The following is a 6,720-nucleotide window of genomic DNA, read 5'->3' on the forward strand; positions in this document are numbered from 1 at the left end:
GATGTCTGGCTGTATTCATAGGCATGTGGGAACTGTGAGAAAATAAATGTTCGTTCTCTGTTTAAACCTGAAAAAAGAAATGGCAGCAGTACCTGTCTTAATGGTTCCTGGTTCCTGCAAACTGATAAAGAGCTTTCTCTGCCATTTACCCAAGTTCAAGTTTTCTTGCAATAATGGCTTCTTTTGATAAAGAAAAATTAAGACTTGAACCCTCCCCCAGAGTTTTTATTTCTTATATAGGTATGTGCTTGAAACTTAAGAAGGAATCATTCATTCACATGAGGAATTTAAAGGTACGCAGTTTGGGGGTGAATTTTATCTTCCTTTCCCCAAGAAAGTTTGTGTCCTCACCGCTTATTATGGACAGTCCTTTTTAATGGACAATGTTTAGGGAAGGTTCAAAGATTATCTCTGCCTCCAAAAGTTTAAGGGTCTTTATCATATCTTTGTGATTTCCATCATGAATGAAACTTTGGTTGCCTTCTGGACCTTGCTTTGCCTTACGTGACTCTGAATGAGTCAGTGCAATCGAGGAGTTTGAGCTGGGCTTGCTGGTCAAGCTGTGGAAAGAACGGCCATTGAGAATTGAGAGTAGTCAGCAATTTGTATCATTATGGCCATCATCCTTGGAAATTTTTATTCTTAATTTCTTTAAAGTGGGATGAACAAACACTTGTTGGGATTTTGGCTTCCTGTGTATATAAAACAGACACTAAAATGTGGCATGACTTCACATGAGAATTGAAAGTTCAAGACCCCATCTATAAATAAATAAATAAATAAAGCAAGCAAGCAAGCTATACTGGGGCTGAAAAGATAGCTTTATGTGACTCAGAGAACACATCCATTTGTAGATGACTGGAGTTCAACTCCCAGTACCCACATGGGTTGGTCCACTAAGCCTGTTAACATTCCCACTCTGGGGAAATCCAACACCTCTGTTCTCTTCAGCCATCTATGCTCATGGGCACACACACACATACACAATTAAAAAAATAAAATAAAACTTTTTAAAAATGCTTTATCAGTTAAGGGAAAATATAATTTTAGAGAGGAAAACTGATATTCCTATGAGTGAGTTGGTTTCACCTCTGCTCACTAAGTTAAAGCATAGTCGATGCCATTTATTATGGGCCATTTGTGCTATCTAGAACACGTTCTAACAGACTGAGTCCTTGATCTCATTCTCCAGGGGAGGCCAGTTCAGAGTACCATGGATTAAATGTGTAAAGCACACCATATGTGTATGCACATATATACATATATAGCATGTATATACATATAATTTAATTCTCACTTCCACCAAGTGCACTACCTAGCAACCTCCCTATTTTGCAAGTGAGGCTTGTGAAATGTAGGTATCTGAGCAAGTTCCCATCGCTGGGAAATGGTCACAGAGAAATTTGTACCAGCTTCACGTGAATCCCCTTTATTTGGTGACCTCATCTGTCCACCAGGCTCCAAGTTTCCTTATGAATCTCCTTTTGCACTTCTGGGAGTGACCAGGAAATCATGCCTTTCTCTTGTCTGATACAGAAATATCATGCCAAAGGCGTCAAAGGAGCAGGGGAACAGGAATTAGAAGGAGGGAACCTCTGATATGCAAGTACGCAAGTACCATGGGTTCTTCAGCACCAAATGAGAGAAAGGGAGGTTAGGACAGATATGTGGTGTCTCTGGTTGTAATCGAGCTATTATATTAAGGTCTTTATCTCCTAAACGGGCAGTTAAGACAAGTTAGAGCTGTGATTTCTGCAGCACCTCTTGCCTGCCTCTTAAATATAATGGGCCCTGCCCAAAGCTGAATCTAATGCTCCCATGGCGACCGGCTGAGAGTTCCTCCAGGATCGGTTATGCCCTGGAGCATCGCATTGCGTCAGCACCGCGGACGCGCGGACAGCTCCCTTCTTTGCTTCCAGGGCGTCCTTCTCAGCCCGAGTAACTGCGGGCTCCTCTGAACCAAACCCCTTCCAAAGTGAAAAACTCTGGATTCGGCCCTGGCTTGGTTTGGGTTCCGTTCAAACAGTTAATAATATTCTTAGCTATAAGACTCCATCAGCGCTAGAGTGCTGGCCGCGTACTCTTGCATAGAGGCCTCTCCCCTCCAGCTCCGAGGGGGCTAGCTCGGTTTGTGGTTTTCCTTTGGGTCCAGGCGTCTGGGCTCCTTTACCTGTCCTTAGCCTGGGTGAACCGCAGCCGCCCGGAATGGAGATGAGAGTGGAAATACTCTCCTTTGTGCGGTGATAGATCATGCAAACGGGTGACACCAGTTTAACCAATAAAACTATTTGAATCAATTAGCAGGCTGAAGAGAGTCCCGACGTGTAAAATGCATGTCCGCTCGAATAGGAAAGCATTGATTAACTCGTCCCAAACAGCCTCCTCCTGCCTGGGCAGACTCCTCCCAGGGCCTGTCAGGGCCCCAGATGCCAGGGCAAGGATTGGCATAGCCTGGAGGGGCAGCAGTATGGAACTTGTTCAAAGCAAACAAAGGGTTTGAGGCAGCGAGTAGTACAGTTGCTCACAGAACACAGATGGACTGCCATGCACGGAGCTCAGACAAGATTCTCTGAGAACAGAATCCACTTCGGGGGGAGGGGCACAAAACTATTTTGTATCTACAACTGGCCTGTCTCCCCACCACAAGCAAGCTATCCAGACTCGATGGGGAAGTGAAATACTGGCTCTTCATATAATCATCTGAATAAAAATATTTAGTCTTACATTTCTCTTTCTAATAAAATTTGAAAAAAAATTATACTGTCAGGCTTATAATTCAGTAAAGCTCTGAAGCACATTGATAGATGAGAAGTCGGTGACTGCTGGTGCCACCGAAGTGTGGAGTTGCCCAATGGACAGAAGGATAGAAAGCAAAGACCCAGTCAGAGGAATTCTTTTCAAAGAAAGATATTTGAAGATACCCTTTTAAGAGTAGGACTCGGCATCTTTAGTAATAAGTGGGCATCATGGTAAAAGCATAAACCCGGGGCACTTCCTCCCCACAGAGCTGCCCCAGCATTTCCTGTGGTACCTCACAGAGAGATAATCAACTTCTGTCACCCTAAGCCTGTCCAGTGTATGGCTTTCTGTGGGGCTGGGGCCTTTCCTTCCAGCATCCTGGGATCTGGGGACAGACAGAGCAAGTCTAAACCTATTTTGAGAGAGCCCTTGACTCCAAAAAGAAGGCAGGCAAGAAGGAAGGTGCAGGCTGGGCCCTGGAACATTGGAAACAAGCTTCCTGGTGGACAGCTGGTCTTCCTAGCTTTCCCCCTTGCAAAGGGTATCTAGAAGCACAGACAGGAAGCCCTGTGCTGTTTCCAGCCCCTCAAGACAGGGTCTAGTTTTTGCTTTCAGATAAGTGAAACATTATTTCACTGCCACCTGAAACTTCTGCCTCCAACAAATGTCATCCTTTTCTTGACCCTGAGACTGTTTCCAGGATGTTAGTTCTCTAAAGCCCACAAAGTCCTGAGCAAAGGCCCTGACTTCCTTGGCTCTCCTTGGCTCTGTTAATCTATGGAGAGCTGATAAGGTTTCACATTTTTATACTTGTCTTTGTTGTAATGGGCTCTGGCTAGGCTTTGGGCTTAATGGAGGCAGCTCCATCATTCCCACAGCATAACTGCCCATCCCTCATGGCAGGAACCAGGCTTCATCTGGAATAGTACTGGAAGAACATAACTCGCAAGTACACTCCTTGCTCCTTAGAATATCCTCCAAGCAAATGGCTTCTTACTTTCTGATAAACTGGCCAGTGACTGCTTTGTCTCTTAAGAGCCAACCAATTAGGAGATAACATTGCATACTTCATTAATATCCCAAAGTGTGCCTCAGTTTAGGGAACTATGAAGAAAGATCATTCCCATCCTAGTAGGCTTCTTTGGGGTTGAGGGGGAGAATCTGTAGAAATTTATTTCTCCAGGGGAATTGGCAATTTGTCCATGGGCCTCCGTAATAGACCACCCTACTTCTTCCTTGTGCGGACATGGCCTGCATAGATCTTAAAAAATTAGTTAGAGGGGTGTCCTAGCCATCACTGGTGGATGGATGCACACTGGTACCCACCGGTGTCTTCATCCAGTTGTGCCTACTGTCGACCAGCTGGACAAGGTTCAGTGGATGGCTACTTTGTCCTGGAAAGTAAGAGCAAACCTGGGGTCAGTAATCTCTTCCTGCTTCTTTCCCAGCTTCTGCTTTGGGAACCCAACGGAGAAACTTCTCTCCTTTCTCTTCTTCTGCAGTGTTTCAAACGAGTGCTGAAATTAATCTGCTTATCTTCGGAGACACAGAGGCTGCTCGTGTGCTTCCTGCTCTGGAGGAACCTTTCGGGAAGGAGGGTTACTTCGAGAAATAAAATGGGGGCTAATACAGGCAGGCAGACGCTTAGCTTGCTGGTATTCTAGAGTCTCCCTAGGATTCTTGCCAGTGAGTCGGCATTGGACTCCTAAACTAGATCAGGGGATCCAGTCTCATTGCTGTTCCCAGGTTGCGGAGCTGCCCAGTTGCAGTTGGCTAGGTGGTGGCATTCGTGCCTGCTGGAAAAGGATATCTATGTAGCTCCTTCTCGTTTTCGCTCTCCCCCTCCCTCCCTGTAACATACCAGCCCTTTAATGTGGAGTGTCAGGGAGACGGTGACGTCACCCTGCCCGCTGGGTGGCGTCCCCTCCATCGGACACGAGTTCAGAGACAGAGAAAGGCGCTGTCAGACTACGCTCCACTTGGGGCTCGCTTGCCGCGGGTTTCCGCGCACCCACACTTTCTGTGGTGGTGGGGACACCCTGCCCCAATCCAGGCCCTCATTCTGCCCCCCACGCCGAGGTTTGAGCGCCATTAGCTCGCGCCAGTACCTGGATCTTCGCTCAGCTCGCCTGAGTCGCGCCGACTGGATTCGAGGACCCGCTTGGATGCTTCGCCTCCGAGCGCCCTCGGAAGATGGGCCGGCAGCTACGCGCCTAAAGACGTCAAGGGCTTACCAGGTACTGCCCAAACCTGCTGGTCCTGAATCGGCACCTAGCTAATGGTTAGAGAAACCTAGCTGAGGAATTTCTGGGATAGGTGGAGGGGCGGCGGGCCTTGGAATGATGGTTTCAGAGTCAGGAGAAGGAGGGTCATTTGCTTCATGAGACAGATGGAGAAGTTTCTCACATTCCTTTTTCAGTTTAACTAACTTTTAATTGTCTCTTCTTTCGCCCCTCAAAATACACCCCAACCAAAATTTTATTTCTGTCTTGCTGAAGGAGTTTCTGGAATGGTTTGGGGTAAATGTGGGGACACTCAAGAGCAGTTATTTCTGCCGGGTCTTCTCCTATGAAAGCTGCGGTTCCTAACGCCACTCAGCGCGTGTTTCTAAGAAGCAAGAGTTCGAATTTTCCCAAGGTCTCGCTGAGATAGTTCGGTCTTGTCTAAGTGAAAAAAAAAAAAAAAAAATGAGCCTGGAAGGGTCATCAGGGAAGCTAGAGCTGGTTGTCTAAAGCTCAGGTATCACCACGCCTTGAGGGCCATTTAATGCCCTAACCCCCGAAAATACGGCCTCTGATCCGTGTGACTGATGCGGCAAGAATAGCTCCTTCCATGGAGTCCAGGTTTGTTCGGCCTTCTTGGAGGTCGCAGAGCATGAGGCAAGCTGAAGGTTCCCCAAAGCAGCAGGTCAGAGGAGGTCATCCAGATGTCTTGGGGATCCAAAGAAGGCACATTCAGTTAAAGGGATTAGTTAGTGTATTCACTGTGGTCGATGTAACAAAATCCAGTCTGTGGGCCGGGCGATGGCTACTGGTGACTTTCCAGGGCAATGGACAGCTTTGGCCTACGCATGGTGCGAGTAGGAAAGACCATTGCGTGTGTTCCTAGGAAATGGGCCATTTAACTTGTTTGACTTAGCATTATGGTGGCACAGGTTTCTTTCCTCTGCCTTTTCTATATGTTCAACTTAGTGAATATTTATTATTCCGCATTGGGCTAGCCAACTGACACCAGGTGAAATTAGGAATTTTATTTCAGTCGGAACCCATACATCCAATTTCAGTGCACCTATCTGGAAATTATGGTTACCGCTGGGCTCACTCTCAACATATATAACAATATCGACATAGTTAAGGGTGGAAATGTCATGAAAGCTAGCGTTTGTGAAAAACTGGATATATTTAACTTCTGCCAGGTGTGACTCCCAAGAAGTGTTTCTTTGCACGCTTTTGGATTTAATATACTCGCCTGTACTGACACACGTACCTAGTATCAAAGTAACAGGAAAGTACTTTTTAAAAAATGCTTATATTTCTAACTTCTTCTTGATCCCCCATCTAGAACTAGAAGTCCTTAGCTCATGCAATGAGTCTTTGAAATTTTGGAAACGACGTACTTTATGGGGTAATCACGCATGTAGATTTTCCTCATCCCAACCCTCGATTTTTCAAATTACAGTAAATAAAATAAGTAAATAAAATAACACCTAAAAGCAAGATTGGGAAAGAAGAGATTTCGTTTTGCTTTAACGAGAAATGCTTCAGCCAACAGTGAACCTTCTCCACCAAGAAAACCACAGACACCACAAATTTCTCTTTTCCAAATATTTGGGTTAAATTTTTTAACCAAAATCGATTTTTTTCAAGCACACCTGAATTCATTCATTCATTCTTCTTCTTCTTCTTCTTCTTCTTCTTCTTCTTCTTCTTCTTCTTCTTCTTCTTCTTCTTCTTCTTCTCTCTCTCTCTCTCTCTCTCTCTC

Source organism: Mus pahari, chromosome 15 (genome assembly GCF_900095145.1).
Source record: "Mus pahari chromosome 15, PAHARI_EIJ_v1.1, whole genome shotgun sequence".
NCBI lineage: Eukaryota > Metazoa > Chordata > Mammalia > Rodentia > Muridae > Mus > Mus pahari.